Source organism: Dermacentor albipictus, chromosome 9, assembly GCF_038994185.2.
Source record: "Dermacentor albipictus isolate Rhodes 1998 colony chromosome 9, USDA_Dalb.pri_finalv2, whole genome shotgun sequence".
NCBI lineage: Eukaryota > Metazoa > Arthropoda > Arachnida > Ixodida > Ixodidae > Dermacentor > Dermacentor albipictus.
The window spans coordinates 36,957,513-36,978,158 of record NC_091829.1 but is presented as its reverse complement, the minus strand read 5'-3'; the positions used below and the strand labels follow the sequence as shown (position 1 = coordinate 36,978,158).

Below are 20,646 nucleotides of genomic sequence, written 5' to 3'. Positions count from 1 at the left end.
GGCGTTCTGTAGTTGACCTGGTGTTAGCACCTTACTGAGTCAATGATTTGTGGATGTGAAGTAGGTATAACTCTCTTGTGTTTTATTTTTCTTCTTGTCCTTCTTTTTTTTACCAATTAACAACTCCGGTTCCGCCAGCTATGCTGACGAATGAAAAAAAATTGCAATAATAAATAAATAAATATTACTTTTATCTAAAGCCTGCGGGGGAAAAGGTGGAACAATGAATTAGAGGAAGTTTGCTGCTATTTAATTAATTGATGAAAATATTGACGTCAAATTTTATCGTTGAAAGTCCATTTCCGAACGCACACAGTCCCTTCTCTACCATCGTCCCGAACGGATGTTTCGGCGAAGACCTTTCACTGGCGTCCGTTTCAAGCGGAGATACGGATGCCAGACGTAATAATTGTTTTTTGAAAATGTTGCGTAGTTCTTGTGCGATCAAATTCGCACATCTCGCATGTGATAACTTCTGACTGGCGCCATTTTACCATGTAGATTACTGTAAGCTGCCGCTACCAAACAAAGTTATTATCAAGGACGGAAGGACTTACAATGGTACTGATCCCTGCGTGCGGTACATATGCCGTAAAGGAGTTGTGTCGACAATAGAGTGAGTATAGAGAAGTATAAGTGTAGTTTAACTATAACTAAGCATAGTGAAGTCGTACTGCTTGACTTCCACAAAATATAAAGTCATTCAAACGTTCAGTTGAAGTTTCGCGCGCATCGTACACAAATCGGGCCAAACAGATAAAATTGACAGCCTTCCGACAACCAATTTTTCCTTTCTTGAAACTTCCTCGACCTTGCGTAGTTCGGCAGAACTTATATGCCACAATATACACATGTTGAGTGATGCTGGTTCTTCATAGTAAATTCAAAGGCAATTTTCATAAACTTTGTCAGTGTATGTGCTTTACACATAGCCTAACTTCCTTCCAATACCTGACCTTTGCTGGAATGCGAGCATACGTATTTTTTTTAAGGGGGGGGTTAAGGCAAATACATAACTCATAAACCAATTGTGTTTCCATGGCGGGTTTCACCATTTATAGAAGTTATATTCAGTTGCCTGAAAGTTATTGAACCCCTACCCAGCACATACAGAAGGCAGTATAGTGATGAGCAGGGTCCGTTAGGAATAACCGTGATTCCCCTCAATACCGGTTATCCGAATTGCATGATAAGCGTCTGAACCATTAATCCTATACGAATACATATACTGGAAACGCCAATACTCGGCGACGGCCTTTGTACATCGCTACACTTGTGTGCGCCTAAATAAAGAGTTCTCTGTTTTCATCAAGGGGATACCAAATAGATAAAGCTTAGGGCACCAATTACAAAGAAACTATAATAGTTGTGCTCCTAAAGGGCATGCTTTTCGCCGAATAGCCAGTGAGACAAGTCATGTCTGATTGAGTTATATAAACGTCTTATAGAGTTGTTTTTTCTAGAGCTGGTCATGTGAACAGTGGTGCTAGTGGAGGACTGTCATTGATCATAATGTTGATAACATGAAGAAGGGTCGACTTAAGATTTCTGTGATGCTACAAGGTGCTTTTCCGTTACATAGGTGACATTAGACCCCAACCTTGAGTTCGACCAGGTCAATTATCCGAGAAGGTTCGGGCATTATGTGAAGCGGGGTAGAAGAAAAAATGGGGATGTTAATTTACATTGTTTACGCGAAGTGCGGTCCGCACCAAGGAAGCTTTCCGAGAGCAGGAAGCTAGCGAACGCGAAGGTTCTGAGCCAAATTATGTGTTGGACTTCTGTGCCCTCACAGTAAAGCTCTTGTCCACGGGAAGAGGAAGAACCGTGGACCTAAGCACGCGTGCTTGGTCAACGTGTCTTGGCTCGCACCAGTTTCTCCAATACGCTGGTTCCTTAATTGCACCTTGCGTAGAGTATCGCTCGCTGGAGGCCGGCCTCCGTACCTTAGCCCGCGTGAGCCTTTCACTCTCACGTGCTGCACGCGTTGGAAAGAACGGGAAGATGTTTTGCACTGGCGCGAATACAGGCGCACACAAATTCTCGCATGTACGTACTCGTTCATTTTAGCCGCTGGAAACAAGGGGCTTTTCCTTGTGTGTGTTTCGAAGCGTTCCAAATGTCTTTCTTTTATGAGCAATAGCTCAAAACACTTGACATTGTAATCGCCCTTGTTCCGCCGTAAAGGTTTGCTTCTTAATTAAGGAAAGCTCTGTGGTCAATTCCATCTTCCATTGAAGGGCACCTTACTGGTGTCATTTTAGCATAGAAGCGTAACCACTGCAATCCTGCACGCAAAAGCTTCCATGCTAATAGTACCCGATGCACTTTTCATGTTAGATATATAACACCTTGTTTTTTTTTAAAGTGACCATCCTTACTTGCGAATGTTTCACATACCGTGCTCGCGTCGAGCAGTAATTCCGACGTTATCAAGAAACTTATACAATTTCCATACTGAAAAGATGCTGCGCCAAAAAGCAACACACACAAGAAAGACTACAACACCTTGTGTGTGTTGTTTTTTAGCGCAAAATCTTTTCAGTATGCAAGATCACCAACTAGCCCAGGAGTTAACTCTTCTAAAGTTACACAATTCACTTCCTCGTAACTTAAATACATCGTGTTCTAAGAAGGAAGCACAATTTTTCAAGCATTTGGTTATTCAGTCAGTGAATTATCGCTATGACGTTAATTCAAGCGGATATGTAGAATGGGCCACCGCATCAGATCATTCTCTCAGACTCTAATTGAAGCTTCACAGGTCATCCATGCTACATACGGGGGCTGCTGCTCTGGATCGTAAGAACTGAGGAGAAATGAATCAAGGCATGCGAGAACACTTAAAATAGGATAAACGCACAGCTTAAGACGCACATAAAGTGCGCGGCCTACAAGATCGAATGATTCTCTAATACCCAGGACTTCTATCACATTTGCGTGATCATGAAATTTAAGCTGTTAAGTAAAGGCATTTATTGTGTACATACACATAATACACGCCATTAGTGACGAGCTTAAATTGTGATTAGTAAATTCACCGAGCCAGCACGTTTGTTTGTTTATGTCGAAGTAGTTACTAATCTAGCTTAATTTCAGAATAAGGTGTCAAAACCAAATTGATATGTGTGCCGTAAGAGAATACATAATTATATATTTTTTGGACAACGGCTTTTACGTACTCCTAAACTTAATGCCTGCTTTATTCTCATCACCTCTTCATCAGAATCCAGCTGCTGCGCATAAAAATTGATCGTACATTTCCCCCTCCTCCCCCCTCCCATCCTATGAACAGGCATGACGGAATCCTTCGCTATGTTTTACAAGCACTGCGTGCTCCCGTAGCACTTATCATTGAGATGAAGTCATTCGGTATACGTATTTAACATACAGAACTTGCAGCAGCCTACTTCTAATCGCGAAATTTCGAGGCAGCACAATGACCAAGGAATCCAGAACGGCGAGATTGCTCAGAGTGAAATGTAATAGTGGCATACAGTTCAAGGCGCACGGGTATTTGTTATGAAACATCGTTCCAGCGCACAATTGAACATGGACGAGAAGAGAAAGACAACACGAACGCCGGGTTCGTGTTGTTATTCTCTTCTCGTCCGTGTTCACTTGTGCGCTGGAACGATGTTTCATAATGCTAATCACAACCAACTAGCCCAGCTGCCCATACTTAAGGGTATTTATTAGTACCTTGTGTGCAGAATGTGTTCTGTTCTAACGTCAGCCTCGCTTTTTCGCAAATCGAGCTCCTCACAACGCGGAGTTAACAACACTCTGATCTTTCGGGTCTACGCAACGTTATTTCGAGTACATTATTTCGAGTACAGCCTCTGCGGCTGCGTTCGATCTTCAATACGCACAGCACGCGAGGCTGTAAACAAATATTAAGACTATTTCACGTAGCAGAATGCCATGGTCATTAAGCAAGAGCGGTCGCTCGCAGCAAAATTTCTTTTAAGCAATAACTAATACGCATCAGCGCTGTGTGTGTGTGAGGGAGTGAGCATGCTGAGATTATCACGCAACATTTCGCTCTTTAAAGCTGACTGTCATTTTTTTTGCTGTATTTTCGGATTGCCGGAGATATTGACAGAAACAAATGACGCGAGAGCCAACATCTTGCGATCCTGTACTCAGCTGAAGAGCACAGAAAAAAAAAAGAGTTCGACACGGTCACACTTCTGATGTTTCAACGCCACTTTCTCTCTGAACAGGTGCCTCGGAGTGAAAATCGGCAATTGCAAAATAACGGCAACAGTAGAAAGGCTTCCTTATCCAGCTTGCTGCGGCCAGATGATTTGTACGTGACAATAATAAAATCAAGATTCAAACTTGCCTCATTTCTTCTCTCCGCTGAACAAAACGAAGGAGCAGCCGAGGGACCCAATTTTTTCTCTGTCACAATCTTATTAAGCCAACAGACAACGAAACCAAGAAAAACCTAAGATAAATTAATATTTTTAATTTAATGTATGAATAATGAAGAAAACGGACGAAAGAACAACTTGCCCCAAGTCCGATCACCTTCAGATCTCACCTGCGACAAGTTTTTTTTTTTTTTCGTCCACTTTAACTTTCCTTGAATTTATCATTTCTACATTTAAGCTTTAAGAAAAATGTAATTTATCGTAGGCTATGATTGGTTTCATTGTCTCTTAGCCTCACAAGATTCTTCTCTGTGCATGCTTTACCGACACCACTGTCATCTCTCAAATATGCGACCAAGAACACGAATATTAACGCATTTCTAAGCATGTTGAAGAATACGAAGTACAAATGTCTAGAAAGAGACAGAAAAGAGGAGGCCTAGAGGGCCTATGGTCCAGTCCTAGCATCAATGATTGTCCCAAACTCCAGCAGTGCTTGGGAGGCATGAAATGCACAATTTCGCAGCCCCTGCATCTTTTCTTATTTTCCGCATTGCGACCCCTGTGTATCAATTTTCAATTAATGATTTTATTGAGTAGAGATATGGCGAACTAACAGCTGAAAATAAAATGTCACATCATATAGCGTTAGTATACCATTTGAAAGAAGGCTGAATAGGGCCACGTCGGAAGGAATATCAGACAGGGCGTTTATTAGTTGTGATCAATTTAAACTTTATTATAATCAATGCGTAAAACATGCTGAAATATCGTGCGGTTAGGAGAGCGTATCCCTCTTGAAACTTCCCGAAAACGCTCCTGTGCAATTTAACGAGTTTCACAAGGTACACTGCAGTAAGATTAACACCTGCATATAATTATCAATGCAAATATTAAGGTTGAACAAAACGGGGTGACCGATACCAGTGCATAACCAGACACACCGGCTGCTAACTACACTGCTTAAAAAAATGCGGTGACACATAAGCGCTTCTTAAGAGTCCTTCGAGTTATGAACACCTCGCGGGCAAGCAAGCGTGTTGAAACGCTTGGCCAAAGCCTCCTAGATAGCATGAGGCCGGTCCACTTCGATCCGTGACGTCATGCCACCTTGCTCGACCGATATAGAATCTAATGGGGACGTTCCCGAGAAAGTCGCAGAGGTTTTGACTTCACGGCTTTCGTCACGCCAGGCTTGGCAAGGACAATTCCGACCCAAGTAAGTTGATGTCGTGAAGCAGAGTGCACTGCCCTGCTATCCAGGAGGCGCTGCTTTAGCCCAGTGGGTGTTCCCCAGGGCTCCGTGCTCTTTCCCGTTTTATTTCTATGCTTAAAGAGAGAGAAAAAAAACGTGACTTCAGAGGGGACGACACGGGACGAAGGAGTGAGCAGGACGAGCTGTCCACTCCTTCGTCATGTCCCGTCTGAAGTCGCGGTTCTTTTCCTCTTTAAACATGCCGGACCAACTGCTCCCAAAGTTCCTCCCTCTTGAACCTGATTTCTATGCCATATCACTTACATTGCAGATGCAGCTTCCTCGGATGTTACGGTTCGGTTATTCGACGATGAGTAGCTAATTTACTCCCGCATAACACGCAAAGAAGATCAAGTTACGTTAAATAGGGTGTTAAGTACAGTGTTCACGACCGGCGCCCGAAATGAAAGATGAGAATATATCGCAGCAAAATGTCATTTATAAGAATAACAAACAAAATTAGAGATATGCTTCCGTTTCACTGCGAAATTTAAGGACATAACCTAAGGAAGGCAGGCCACTTCAGATATGTAGGTGTACCGATAGCTGAAAACCTGAATTGGAATAGACACATTCAGCGTTTATGTGTTGCAGCCGAGAAGAAATTCCTGACTTTACGCCGAAAACTGAAGCAGGCAACCACGACCGCGAAACTAACCGCCTATTTAACACTTGTAAGACCCACTTTGGAATATGACAGTATGGTGTGGGACCCCCTTACGAGAAACCAGATAGAAGGAATTGAACAAGTACAAAGAAGGCAGCTAGATCGATTCTATCTAGACACAAGTCCACAGATTCAGTCTCGCGCGTGTTATCAGAGCTTAAGTTACCTGAATGCACAGAGCTGAGAAGAGTTGCTAGATTGAAGTTTCTCCACCTTTTGCACAGTAGCTTCTTTAACTTTGGCGCTAGACTGTACGTAAAACAGCACTCCACCTGAACATTGAGAAGCAGTCACAATCAAAAACCTACACATCTTCAAGCTCAGATAAACACATTCATATGCTCATTCTTCCCGCGAACAATCGAAGAACGGATCTCACTGCCCCAACACATAATACAAACACACTCGCCCAGTTATTTTGAAAATTGCGTACATCATTGCCTTGAACTTCCAAATTAGCTACGACCGTTCTCTTGTAACGACGGTCCACTACTCAGTCATAAGGGTGTTGCTGTGTGTGCTCCTACTGTCTTCTTTGTTTGGCGTTTTGTGCATCGGGTTGTGCACATACGTTTAAAGCGAAGCGTTCTTTGCCTCCTCTCCCGACTCTCCGGGGGCTGCTGCTGCTGTGGTCTTGCTGGAGCGCGCCGCTGGGTTTCTTGCAACACCACCAGATTACGCTCGCCTCCATGCATCCCGGACTACTCAAGAGGAAAAAACGAAATCAGGAGAGAAACCATTTATGATAACTCAAAGGGAAGCTCATTACTTTTCTAAGCGAGATCGGGATGCCTTAGAACACGCACCTACAAAGCGACATATAAGAAGAAAGAAGAATCATGTGCTTGCTGCGATAAAACTAGGTAAATGATGGAACATGTTTGGAACATGGAACACGATGGAACAAAGGGTGCACAAAATGTATAGCCCAACAAACACGCACTCAAGCCCTTCAATACTTGTATTTCACCGACAACAGATGGGCTGCTGTCATGACGAATCGATCGAGAGACGCTGCTCCTATGTCAGTAGGCTTGCGCAGCACTGGTTTACTCACGCAAAATGAATACCTGTTCAGAAAGTAAAGTGAAACACTTGTGCTTACCTGCTGTTATTAGGACACCTGAAAAACTTCGCAGAACTGGAATTCCCGGTGTTATAACACCACAGAGCCGCACAGCATACGTGATGCTCCGTTTTAGCCATCCTCGTCCAATGCTTGGTTCACCTTGTTTCCTGCGTCTTCCGTTCATCGCACGCCTGATCAAGCTTCTCTGTCTTATCTTTCCCATCTTCATACTTGGGACGACAACCGAAGCGGATGACCAAGCGCGATCAGACTTGTGATTTCGCTGAGCGAGTGGCAAGGGTGGGCAGAAATAAGCTCGACGGATGCACGAAGACAGAGTTTCTCACTATAACACCTAGTGAAAAATCTGGCGCCACCGTCTATGGAAGTTTCTTAAGGGGCGCTGTGCCGTCATGGGAATGACGGTATATGTGTCTGCGAGGCTTGTGTTGACTGGTGTTGTAGAGGCTTCGTCTAAAAACGTGGATATGGCTACACAAATAACGCGTTCTTAAAGTAAAATCTTCGTAAAATGTTTCCAGTCACGCATATTACATCGGTACTCACCCACTATGCAAGACCAAGCGAAGAAAAGAAAGAACAGACGACAAACTGTTTCAAAGCGAGCGCCAATCTTGTATGTTCTCCAACTGTAGCGGCCCGCTGATACTTTTTACGTATCATATAATTGTACATGCAATGACAAGTTCTCATCGGTAAACAAAACATGTTTTTGTGTAATAATAAAGCTAAATCTGCTTCTTACGTGCTGTTTCAGTAGAAAATGAATCATTGTGGCAGAAGGAATGGTGCTTGCCTTGCCCTCTGAGAACGATGCCAATCCGAAGTCACAATATACCGGCAACCCTATGCATACTACTGCGCAGCAGTGCCAGATTTCTCTCTAGGTAACATAGTGAGAACCTCTATGCACGAAGACAGCCACTTCCCGTGCTTCGGTCGATCTGAAGTTAACAAAAAAGTTAAATAAAGAAAAATAAGTTACAGTTACGCCTTCACAGGTGCAAATAATGTACATTCAGGACAGTAGGCTATCAGGCAAGGTACTTTTTTTTAATTTATTGAGCTGAGAAGCCAATGTATGTTTTTTTTTCTTGCCTTACAAACGAGCCTCTGTTGTTTTCACTTCGACTTTCCGCAGGGAAAGTATGAGCTTTCTGAAGACACTGCTCATTGTTTGCAAGAGCAGCGACGGTTCGTTGGTAGCGCCCGCATCTTCTGGAGTAGAATCGATCAGTCGACGCCCAGAACAATCGACAAAGACCGTTACGCAGTAAGGAAAAAAGTCAGCGTTCGTAGCAGGCTCACGCCTTTCGCCCAACGGTAACGTTAAGACCGACATTGGGCGCTGGACGATCGACGTTGCTTCTTGCGGTTTTCTAAAACTGCTGCTTCAGCTTCACAACAGAACGCTGGACTGAGCGTGTACTGGTACAATCTTCGGTTCTCTCTCAGGTGAGACGCGTTGCCTAGCTTACAAAGCATGTTGAGCAGATTTGTACACAACAAGTGGCACGTGATCTAAGACTTTTGATATTCTCCAAAATAGCCCATTGGAGTGATGTGTGGTACTTGTCGCATCACAGCATGGTAGCTTCTTCTAGTTGCTGTATTGAGCCGGCATATAGGTGTGGAACGATAGAAGCGTGAGAATTGAAGGAAGCATTGCATACCTGGCTAGTGGCGGTCTAAGTAAGATTGCCACTACAGGCAAAACATAATTGAGAGATTAAGCTAGTACGAAACGAAAAAGCGAAACCCAGGACTGCCAGTAAAAGGACCAATCAAGGCGTAAGCAAGAACGATTCAAATTCTGCACAACCGAATGTCACTAGTTGAACATACATTTTTTACTCACCTCACTAACATTTATTCATTCTCATTATTTTAGGCGACGCTCACAAAAACACAACTGCAAGTTACGTTAAAAGGTTCTGCATTTTCAAAATGTCAGTGAATAACAAGAAATGTTATGTGTTATACTAAGTTGCTGGCATACTATTACTGTCGAATAATTTTATTTTTACGTGCCATAAATATCAGAAAGTAAACAATAGAGGAACGAGACATAATTTTTGCTATCAGCGTGCCCCGTTTAACCATAAAGTGTTCTTTTTTTACGTGACTTGCAGTCATAATAGAGAGATTACCGGTTCTTCACGTAAATTATGATGCGTCGTCTTCTTTCTCGTTTTTTTTTTCTTCTTTTTTTACAGCTAAGCTGTTTATGGCTAAGGTTCCGTGGATTTTTCGTGTCCGTCAACAATTCTGCGTGTACAAAAACTCGCCTCCTAAATTTGATGCAAAATCGCTTCATTCAGTGCAAAAGCTTATACGTCTCATCACTCGGATATGCATTTTCGGTAGATTAATACAGGTAGACACCATTTTCAACATCAGTAGACTCTAGGGTAGATATTTTCTCTTTTTCATTTTTCTTTTCTTTTTCTTATCTTGTTTACGGTTGTGGGACGTGTCGCAAACGCGCGCAGCGAATTCCCGAAGATACATTACCCGACGCGAAGCAAGGCAATACAATCGCTTTTGTCCCGTTGCAGCCATCGTACACAATATTGTTCGACAACGCGTTCCAAAAGCTTCCTCCCGTGCCTAACAGCCACAGCGGGCGTAGCGAAAGAAAGGGCTTTGTACGGACGCAGAACGGGGCACGCAAATAGAAATCGATGCCAAGCGGGTATGAGCAATTGCCTAAAGGGCATGAGTCATTCATTGTATTACGTCACCGACAAGCTTCTCGTTGAGTAGGCATAGAAATGCTGACGAATTTAATAACAGAGGTGATACGAGAATCTGTGTGCGTACCTATCGTCACGATGACTACCGATCTGGATAATAAGTGTGTTCGTACCTTTGTTCAAAATTCCGGGTCACCTCTGTGTAGTGTGCTAAACGGCTTCGCTGGTCATCCACCTTCACAGAGTGGATTGGCTCATGATTTTTATATTAGTCTATTATTGTAAACTAAAATAAAAATTATGGGGTTTTACGTGCCAAAGCCACTTTCGGATTATGAGGCACGCCGTAGTGGAGGACTCCAAAAATTTCTACCGCCTGGGGTTCTTTAACGTGCACCTAAATCTAAGTACACGGGTGTTTTCGCATTTCACCGGTATCGAAATGCGGCCGCCGTGGCCGGGATTTGATCCCGCGACCTCGTGCTCAGCAGTCTAACACCATAGCCACTGAGCAACCATGGCGGGTCCAGTATTGTAAACTGATCACGATGCTAAGGAGACTACTATCGTTAATGCGGATATGAGAATGGTTTGTGTAGGAGGTATGCCTGTTTTAAATAATATGGATGCCCAATAGCGTGTGTGGCACTATAAAAGTAATTTTTTACCTGCTGTACTAGGCGGGATATTCGGGAACTATACACATTTTGCATAATGCCTATCAGCCTGCGTGCTCGTTGTGTTTCTGCCACCATCGGGAGGGATAGACGGGATAGACGCGCGTATGAAGTTTGTGGGCGGCACAGGATCTGCTACAGACTACGAAGACCGTTAAGTTTTCACGCTTACTTTAACAGTTATGTGCAGCTAAAGCTGTATGTCAGTATGTCAGTATGTATGCCAGCCAACGAAAAGGAAACTCACCAAAGTTCAACAACGATTTGACCCCGCTTCATCGTCACGTATAGACCGTTTCATCTGGCGAGGAGGACAGGGCGCGCGGAGAGCCTTTCCTCCTCTCTGGCTTGGGCGATCCGGCGCGGCGCTGCTTGAAAGTATTGCTGTCGCGTGCTGCGGAACGATTTCTTGATGTTTTAGGTCGTACTCTGTGAAATTTACGCCGTGTCCGTTCATATAAGGTCGTCAGGGAAGCCTTTCGGTGCATCGTTAACTACAATAGGCGGAAATATCTTTTGGGGACGCGAAAATGTGACGCGTTTTATCAGCTGCGGTGTACGCACATTGTCAGTCGCGGTGTGTGTATATGTTGTGAACTATTTTGCTTATATCGGTTTTAATTCAGCAAAGCAAACCGGTGTCTCTGTATTAGCAGCATGAAATGCTAAATCTGCTCAATATCTGATAGCTTGGCGTAGGGAGTAAAACATAAAGCATAAGAGCGCATGCTCGTGCACGGCCAACCTAAGGCAACCACGAAACATCTAAGCGGCAGGCGCAATCAAATATTTGTGATGCACCGGCATCGCTCTCGCGCATTTCAAGTCTAGTAGGCTTGAAATTACCACATGTCTACGCTAGCCTTCCTGCATGAGGCCGATGGCGCTGCTCAACACAGCGATCACTGCGGTTGGTGATCCAGCACGCTACATATGTAAGCTGTGCGCTTCGGCATTGCCTTTTTGGCCTGCATACAGCCATAGTATACGAGGGATCGCATAAAAAGAATGCGTTGTCTATTTCTGAAAACAAAATTTCCGTAATGCGTGAGAGTGCGTCGTAGAGAACGGAACGAACACAACCGAAAAAGAAATTCGGTTATCATCCTCTTTCTAGAAAAAGCAAGAGAAAACGGGCTAACGCCGCAACAGGGCCTCGCATAGTCACGCCGCACAACGTTTATAGATATATAACCGCTGATGCCGTATGCTTGGACCATGCGGTATATAGAACAAAGATATATGTAATCCAGCACCTACCCCTGCTTAGGACGCTCGCGCAGTTCGTAAACAGTCCCTTTGCTGGACAAGCGTAATTCAGACTGTAAGGTATGCTGCTATCACTTGCCAAAACTATTTTATTCAGGCGCGGAAACCTCATCCATCGAACCAAGTAGTCACGCAATGTAGCCTGCAGCGAACAGTTTGAACGCTTGTCAAAGTGTAACATCACAGCTCCTATCGTAGCAGAATGGTACCCACGCTCACGCTGTTACGATCGTCGCGTATGTTTCATGGCTCCTAAACCGCAGCTTAGAAATAGAGGATAACACTGCAATAAGGTCACATTAGGGACTGGAACATTCAGAAATACACAATTCATCTCCTTGGCTGAGTGTAGACTCGAATATGCGCGCACACATCGCGCTTCGTGTTCCGTCCACCTCAACGCCAGCAGAAATTCCGGCCATGACGCCTTAAACCACTTCAGCACGTCTCACAGAACCGTTTACCACGTAGAAGACGCACGTCATACTAAACAGGCCGCACGACGGCGAAAACAAACGCCAGAATCTGCCGCCGAGCGTATACCTGCCATGCAAAAGACCGCTTTCACCCAAGCCAGTATGGCGCTGCTCATAGGCGGCGCCACTGCGCTCACAATATGGCGGCGCCTACGAAAAAACGGTCTATATAAGGTGACCAAACATTTGAAACGCTGGACTATGGTAAATAAAATCACAGTATAAAAAGAAGCGACAGTTATTGCTTCAGCCATAAGATATGTCGTCACTTAAGAGAATTATTTAAGGTTTTTATCTTAAATGCCTAATTTTATATCTGTTTTATAGACTCGTTCTTAACTAAAAACATTGCGTAGCCTTTAAACATTACAAATATGGTGCATTAACTAACCTAGCCCGATTGCAGAGGAACATCACCACTTGTAACGTACGTTATTTGGAACCCTGGTACGTCACCTAATGCCGAACAAACTACGGGAAACAAATTTTAATATTTTCATTGCTGACGGTTCTAAATCATATTTTTATGGAAACACCCCATATCCACAATTTTATCAATGAGATTGCGTGCCATTTTTGTGTAATAATGTTCTTTGTTGTTATTTTTTCGCCTGCCCTGCCTTTCTGTTCTCTTTTTTTTTGCTTGCTTTTTCATTGAAAATGAGTCAACTTCTGTATAAATCTTCATCGCCTTCGCCGCACGCCACTGTGTTGCTCTGTTTGCTGGGAGGTCAGCACTCCTCAAGCTGTCTTTTACATCTTTTTACCGGTCCTCCTCGCAACATTTCTTTGTTGCGGAATAAATTTCAATTTAAATTTCAATTTCAATATGCGCCATACCTATTTTCTTGCGCGGAACGAAACTTGCGTTCGCGGGGACATGACATGCAGCGAACAGGCAATGCGTATTCGAGAACACGGCAGCAAGCTCAATGAGACCTGCAGCCGATACCGCGCGGCCCACAAATTTCCTACGCGCGCCCCGCGTTCACTGGCACGTGTACGTTTCTTACGGTGGCGGGAACCCGGTGTGCGCGCAGGGTTTTTTGGCACTAGGCCAATAGGTATGTATATGAGTGAGTGAGTGAGTGAGTGAGTGAGTGAGTGAGTGAGTGAGTGAGTGAGTGAGTGAGTGAGTGAGTGAGTGAGTGAGTGAGTGAGTGAGTGAGTGAGTGGGTGAGTGAGTGAGTGAGTGAGTGAGTGAGTGAGTGAGTGAGTGAGTGAGTGAGTGAGTGAGTGAGTGAGTGAGTGAGTGAGTGAGTGAGTGAGTGAGTGAGTGAGTGAGTGAGTGAGTGAGTGAGTGAGTGAGTGAGTGAGTGAGTGAGTGAGTGAGTGAGTGAGTGAGTGATTGATTGAGTGAGTGAGTGAGACAACTTTATTCGGTCCACAACAGACGCGAGTAGACTCAACATCACCTGGCTAGGCCCACTCGGGGACCATCAGGTGAAACCTGACGGCACTCTCGCGGGCTCTCTGGACTGCCAGGATTTGCCAGGTCCTGGGCCTTAATAGGTCTATACGGCAAGAAAATTGGTATCCCTTGAGCTCAATGCTGCACGATTTTGTCGTTCGAGCAAAAAAAAAGAGTGAGTGCAAGTGTTTGTGTCGACAAAAGTTAAAGAACGAACGCTATATTTCTGAAACGCGAAGCGCGCGACATAACAAGGCGTTTGAAGCTGCGTTTAGTGTTTTCGTCATCGGAAGCGTACTTATAAGCTGAATCACTCGCGAAAGGTAGCTCTGGTGGCAGTACTGACGTAATAACAAAACGCGGTGCAATATTTTCGGTTCATGCAGGCTCGTTTAGGAAATGTGCGGAAAACGCAAACTATTCACGTTAGCAGTCGATGAGAGCTTAACAGAACATTCCCCCACGAAAATATAGGCACGCAATGTGGCACTCACTCAGCTGAAACTGTAGCCCCGAACATAAATTCGGCGCTTCTAGCTAGAGATAAAGTCGGCCAAGCAAGTTTGCGGGACACGAAATTTGCGAGAACCGGAAATTCCCGCGACGCCTGAAAACATAGCCTCGAGTTCAAAATTTTCATCTGTGCTGGATTTCGTGACCTATACAATTCATGATCTATTAAATTAAGATTGCCACGCTTTAACAGCGCTAATTCATATTTTCTGTGGAATACGTATCCCGTATATTTTAGTGTCCGACTGTACGTTTACCGATGTAAATTAGTTTCTGTCCCATAGGTAGCGTACGTGCTTTATAGGACCCGGTGTAACGTCAGTCACGTTTCAATGCGATTCGAATCCCGAAAACGAAATTTGGCAAAGTTCAACAACGATTTGACCACATGTCATCATCACGTATAAAAGGTGACCAAACATTTGAAACGCTGCCCTATGGTAAACAAAATCACAGTGCAAAAAAAATCTGCGGTTAATATTTAAATCATAAAATACGTCACTTATTAGAATTAGTTAAGGTTTTTAACTTAAGTGCTTAATTTTATGTCTACTTTCCAAATTCATTCTTATAAATAAAAAACTTTGCATAGCCTTTAAGTTCTGTTGAACAAATCAGTATTTCATGATGTGCCATATTCCATCAATATATATATATATATATATATATATATATATATATATATATATATATATATATATATATATATATATATATATATATATATATATATATATATATATATATATATATATATATATATATATATATATATATATATATATATATATATATATATATATATATATATATATATATATATATATATATATATATATATATATATATATATATATATATGGAACACACTTATGAAATGTGAAACTTAGGCAACGCTATGATAACCTATTCTGAAGTGGCCTCGCAAAGTCGTCTCGCAGGCTAGGTATGTTGACGCTGTTGTCAAAAAAAAAAGAGAGAGAGAGAGAGCCCTGCGTGCATTTCTTCAGGCCGTGTGCACTTGTGGGTAGCTGCAGCCCCAAGCTATTTGCCAGAATGTTGAATAAAATCTTGGCAGCAAATATTTATGAACGCTAGTGAACGCTTTTAGCAGGTTACTGGAACAAAAGTGAGCGGACTGAACGAAATGTGTAGCTAATTGTGCAGATTATTCTTTTTTTTTGGCTATCAGGCGTAACACATTCACGAATGTTTATTAAATCACCTATAAGACTCGAACAATCAGGAAAGGCATCCGGCAAAGAGGCACCATCTCTCCAATGCTATCCACTGCAGGCTTAAAAGAAGTATTCAAGCTGTTAGACTGGGAAGGAATAAGTGTGAGGGCGAACGGCGAATATCTAAGCACCCTGCGCTTTCTAGATGACGCGGTTCTGTTGAGCAACGCTGATTGCAACAAATGATTGAGGATCATAGCTCACAAAACATATCGTTGGACATTAATACGCAGAAGACAGAGGTGATATGCAATACCCTTGCAAGAGAACTAGAAATGAAAATTCAAGATTTAACTCAACAACTCTGATTCGAGCGTTGTAACTCGCGGAGAGAGAGTGAATGGGGAATTTTGTGAGGGACAGTCAAAAGCCCCACCTAGATTCTTCCTAACAGTTTCAAAGAAATTGGGGGATGGATGTTTCCTTGGAAAATGCTCCGTGACTAAATGCAACAAGGGGCGCGTTGGGAGCCATGGCTTTTTTACCTGTAACTATGATTCGCTCCAATGCGGGTAATGGTCCTACAATATCGCACAAGTTTGCCAGGCAACATTTATATTAGGTGGCGTCGGTTTGCTGCCTTCTAGCTCTCTCTCTTTTCCTCTCACTCTTGTCTTTTCTTTTATAGTCTGATTTTGGTTTTCCATTGCAGGTGAAGGGTTAAACAAGACCGAAAAAGTGGCAATATGTTCTGCTCATACCTTGTGAAGACTTTCCTGTTCGGACTTTTTTGTTCAAGTAAGAAAGTGGTAACAACCACTTTTCTTTGCTCCTGAAGATGCAGTCTGTTCGCGCAACTTATGGTTCTTGTGAAACAGCTATAGGTAGCGAGTGCGTCTGCTATGTAAAGACCCCGCGAGCTACCACGGCGCAGAGTTTCTAGCTTTGAGATACGCAGCACATCTATTGAGAAATCCCCCGTTTCACCACGTGAAAAATTTGGCTATATACGATACGTTAATAGTTTGGTTCCCATCGCGAAGCTTTCCGTTTCCTTCACACACCCCGACCTATCTTCCGGAGTCATATTCTCGTGTACTTTCGTTTGGTGCTCGAAATTCTGTCTCAACTGCTGAAAAAAGCAGAAAGCCAACTGCATCTCAGCGCACACGCTTAAAAATATTCCATTCTACAAAAAAATAATAAACACGTGGTAATGGCACGTACATGATTTCTGTAATAGTCATAATAATTCTTAAATTGTAATAATAATAGTAATCATTTCTGAAGTAGTAATAAGAATGAGTAATAGTAATTTGGCGAGGAGCAGGAACACATGCATCTTACTAGATATCGAATGTGATGGTGTGTTGCGGATGGCACACAGTCTGTTCGGGCCCGATTTGAATCTGACCTCGCACTAGTCTTGCCTCGTGTTACCAGATACCCTTAGATTACTTACGAGATGACTTGTGTTACCGCGTTTGATGCGTGGCGTTCGGGAGAAGCAGTTTCCGGCAGCCTCTGTGAGGCGAAGCCCACCTCCAGCTACAGCAACACTCCTTCACCTCCTCAGGGACAAGTAGGATATGAAGCAGCCGGATGTTATACCGTGCGATGACGTTACCACAATAAAAAATGAAAGTAGCCTGTACATTGCTGCGTTATTCACTAGGATGTGCTGTTTATGAAGGCAGGGTTTGCTAACTCAGTCAGTTGATTTGTAGCCAATTACCCAACACAAAAAAAACAGTTAATGGTCAGTGGGGAATCCAAAAGGCCTTTATTCAGATATTTTGACTGAACGCTGTCATGTGTGATACACGGGAGCGCACACCGTAGATGGTATTGTTGCTTTAGCAAGCAAAGGTGACAGCTTTATGAAAGATAAAATTTAAAAAACATCAGCCAACCTAATTTATAGGGACACTAAAGGAAAATAATAAACTGAGTTCGATCAATAGATTATCTGCCTAGAAGTTTATCACCGTTTCTTGTGCGCGAGTAACAACATTGTAGCGCAGCAAATTGCCACTGAAAGTCCCTCTGACGCTGCTCAATTTGAATCGCCCGCGTCAAAACTGAGGAGTTGGTGTAATCTCCACGTCACCTTCTCCTCTGCCGCTTTGAGTGAATCAGCCACTGCTCCCTGAACTCGCATCAGCGGTGCTCCACGAACCACCCACTTCGGCAGGGTGTCTTAGAAGTAATTTCTAGCGTACTCTGTGAATATGTATGTGTATGTGTGTGTGGGGGGGGGGAGGGGAGGGGAGGTGCAGGGCTCGCTTTCGACCACACATTCTTGCATCGTGCTCTAGACGAGCACTCAGCCTCCCGCTTACCTGGCCAGCCCCTCTCAAGTAGTGAGTGTCCAGCGCGAAGGACAAATGGGTGCACGAAACAATTTACAAAGACAAGAGTTGTCTCGCTGCGTTCCTTTCTCACTGCGAGCAATGGGGGCGCGATGGACTGCGTGATCCTCGTCGTTGTAGCTAGGTGACGTAAGCAGAACGTCGGCCTCGAAGGGCTCGGCTTTTCGCTTCCTGCAGCTTCCCAATTTCGGTTGCGCGCGCTCTCATACACGAATTTCGTCGTGCTACAATTCCGCGGGTAATCGCATTTTTTTTCTAAACACAAATGTGGCTTGTACGGCAAGCTCGCTTCAATATTCCGATTACGATGAGCCACTGAAACCGAAAGCTTTAAACTTAATTAATCATTTTTTGTTAATTGGCGACCAATAATCGTGTATCACCCATGATATCATGGCCGCCAACGCAGACCGCATGTCTTAGTAGGCACCCTCCTTTTTTATTTTAAAAGGCCTATTTTTTTAATATTTGTTTAATGTCTTCGTAGAAACGCCGTGAATATGTGCGATTGCCAAAGGTCGACGTAACATTGACCTTCTCTTACCGTCTAGACTACTGCAAGCTACCGGACAACAGGACTATTCTCTCAAGTGGACAGACAACGAATATGGCGATTCCTTGTGTTCAGTACAGTTGCAACAAGGGAAACTTGACAACGAAGGAGTAAGTAACCCAAGTTGCAACAATCAAGCGCATGTTACGGTCGCTGCCATTGAAACACTAATGCGAGAGATACAGGACACTGTGAGAGACATATGAGCACAAGCGCAGGCAATTATTTCTCTATTTCGTAACCAGAAGTTGTGTGTCGTGGTTTCCGCATAGTCATGTGACAGTCACATGTGGTACGGGAGCAGTACCTGTTGCAACGTAATGCGCGTGGTGCGAGGTGAAAAATTTCAGGTGCTGCCACGATCTCCGACATAGCACACTCGTTGCCTCGTGCGAGCTCTTCCGGTCCCCGTCGTCGCAATGTTCAGCATGAACAAAATGTCACCCTTATACTGCTATATTATTATTTGTATACCGAGTGGAGAGGTGGATACAGCCATTTGCGTACGCATTTATAAGCATGCATTCCGAAAAGACACCAGCTATACACTTGCAAAGCTAAGTTTTGCAAGCATTTGACAATCAGTAAGTTACGCGATTGCACGGTATTGGACAGTCAGTAAGTTACGAGATGGCACGCGGTAAACGGCCGGCAGGTGGCGCCACTTGACGCGCGGTACTGAATTTCGGGGTCGTTCTGTAATGGCATGGACAAGGAAAGGTGGGTAGGGGCGGGCGGGGAAGGGGTTAACTATATCAAAGTACAGTGCATAACCTAAAACGCAGGTGTCCTAATAGCTAGAGCAATAGGTCTAATGTGGCCACACATAATTGACCAAGCCTAAAAAACATCCGACGAGCTTTTTGGTTGCGTGAAGCGTCACTGTTCTGGCTACGGAGTTGCGCTGGTTATTCTACGTATCTTACTCTTTTTATTTTCTTCGGGACAGATGCCGCAAAGGAGGATACCCAGACTGCTTGACATCTTTGGCAGCAGAGAGCCCATATCCTGACTGTTGTCCTCCAATGATGTGTTCGTGACATCAATAAAAATGCGACGCACAGACCACCGTTTCCTTTTTATTTCACTATGCCTCCTACCCATTCCTTGCAATACCGCTCCGCGCAAATTTCAGGAAGTTCGAGAAAGTTTCATTTTACAACAGAGTACATTGAACGGGAAAACAACGAGCGTGATGAACATGCATGATGGCACTCGCAGCGCACGCTGGCTATCCACCCCCTCCCCCTCCCCCTCCCCACACACAGCTGCCGAGCAGAGTGGTTACAACGATAACTGAAGGCCCTTGGGAAAGCTAGACTACGATAAAGGGCTTTGTAAATTGCCTCTCATGAATTCCACGTATATCTCACGACTCTGCTGCCTTATTACTTAACGCTTATGGCATCGGATTTCATCGCTGTGTTCAACGAGTCAATTAACAAAAAACTCTTGAACCGCTTAAACCTGCAGGCATTCGAACGAGAAACATAATAAAGAAAGCAGTCAGAGGAACACCCGGCGTCTCCTTTATAGCAGGATGTGTTAGTTTACAGCGGTTAGAGAACAAACTAGTAAACCACACTGCATCGTGTGCGTCGACGGTAGTCCATTGTAGCAGAATGTTTCACTCCACATTGTACGCTCACACGAGTCGCATTCTTCGGCGATTTTCTTGTAATTGTTATCGTTGACGTCGTTCCACGTTAAGATACGCATACCCAAAAAATCGTCCCTTAAACACAATGTGGCAACTTTCTTTCGCTGAAGCTCAGTACGCGTAAGAGAATAGCTAAGTTTTCATGTTAATTTCTACATCGCGGTCCTTGCAACTCAATCTTCCTCATTGCCGAAATTTTCCGCTGTAGTTGAGTCAGGTTTTATTAGATTTCGGTTAGACATTACGTCATCGGCGAGCAGTCTATCGACGATACTCGAGAAGCTCCAGGGGGCAACGCAAAATCCAAAGCTTTATAACAGTAGCTAAAAAATAGCCGCACTGCAACCCGGCATATACCTGCGCGAAATACAAGCGCCCCAAGTAAATAGTATCCGTCTGCTCACTCATGGGACGCTGGGTAAGATTACGGGTTTTCATTGTCATAAAACT

At 43.8% G+C, this 20,646-nt stretch overlaps 2 long non-coding RNA genes across 2 annotated transcripts in view; both read left to right on the top strand.

Moving 5' to 3' along the window:
• The window catches only part of LOC135906464 (uncharacterized), a 10,217-nt gene extending 5,870 nt beyond the window's left edge, over window positions 1–4,347 (top strand). The window contains exons 3-4 of the long non-coding RNA XR_010565727.2: window positions 502–616; window positions 4,227–4,347. This is a non-coding gene — a long non-coding RNA (uncharacterized lncRNA). The remainder of the gene's footprint in view (window positions 1–501; window positions 617–4,226) is intronic.
• Window positions 4,348–8,605: 4,258 nt separating this feature from the next.
• Window positions 8,606–19,604, top strand: LOC135906539 (uncharacterized). Its single transcript, XR_010565765.2, has 4 exons — window positions 8,606–8,846; window positions 16,324–16,409; window positions 18,535–18,646; window positions 19,486–19,604. It is a non-coding gene; the product is annotated as an uncharacterized lncRNA (long non-coding RNA).
• The last annotated feature ends 1,042 nt before the right edge of the window (window positions 19,605–20,646 follow it).